Source organism: Gavialis gangeticus, unplaced genomic scaffold (assembly GCF_001723915.1).
Source record: "Gavialis gangeticus isolate Ggan-Ray unplaced genomic scaffold, GavGan_comp1, whole genome shotgun sequence".
In the NCBI taxonomy this organism is placed as follows: Eukaryota; Metazoa; Chordata; order Crocodylia; family Gavialidae; genus Gavialis; species Gavialis gangeticus.
In genome coordinates, this window is record NW_017729011.1 from 12461066 (window position 1) to 12462119 (window position 1054).

The following is a 1054-nucleotide window of genomic DNA, read 5'->3' on the forward strand; positions in this document are numbered from 1 at the left end:
GGAAGAGAAATTTTGTTTTCACATTATTGATTCGTATTCTGAATAGATTTCCCTGTCTCTGTTTGGAAAAGAAGGCTCCTGCCTGAACATAGGATACAGCAGCCTGTCAACCAACAGTACCATCATATCCTCTAGCCCAAAAGAGGTAATCTGTCCCTTCTGACACCCTTTTTCAGTGTCCTGAATACACTACTTTTCTTGTGTCCAGCCTGTGACTCTGCTTCTCCTTGGGGGTGGGAATCTCTATGACTCAACCACTCATTGAATGGGTCTCTGGATAACAATCCCTTGGTTGCCAGCCCTGCTCTAGCCCCAAAAGCCTTGGCCCCTGCGAGAGTTTTCTGTGGGTCCCTGGGGACAGTAATACTGTACGGTGACCTAGAAGCCACTTCTTTAAATGTGAAATGGGATTTATTATACTAAAAGTGTTTAGCATTCAGGAAAATGGATTTTAAACAAGAGACCCATGCATGTATTGTTTTACTTATGCCTGGCCTTCCTCGCCAGCCTCTATGTAGGCATGACTTAGTCTCAATGGTGCCCATTCTCTAAAGGAACCCAGCGGAGCTTGCTTGCAACAAGCTTGCCCTGGCTCTGTGTCATCCTGCAGCTCCTGACAACTTGATCTTCTGCCTCTTTGCAGCACCAGACTTTTAACAAAGCAGTGTCTTTTTGTCTCCTTCATCTCAACCTTCTCAAAACAGCCCTGTCACCAGGGCTGGGGCCAAGGAGTCACTCTTTGGAGATATAATCTTTCTAGTGCTTAACCTCACCTCCCTTGCCTGGTTCCTTTAATAACCCTTTTTAATCTAAATGTCCATTCCAGCAGGGGTATACAGGTACACTGAGGTGCATGTGGTATATATAAATAATAATGCAAATATTTCCCAGTTCTCTGTAGTCACTGGCAACAGCGCATATGATCAGCTTGCAATCCTGAATGTGTTTATCCCCACAAGACCCATAAGAGCTAGGAAAGTACAAAATCCCCATTTAATTTCGGGGAAAATGAGGCACATAGAACAGCTTCCTCATACTCACACAGGATAGCTAT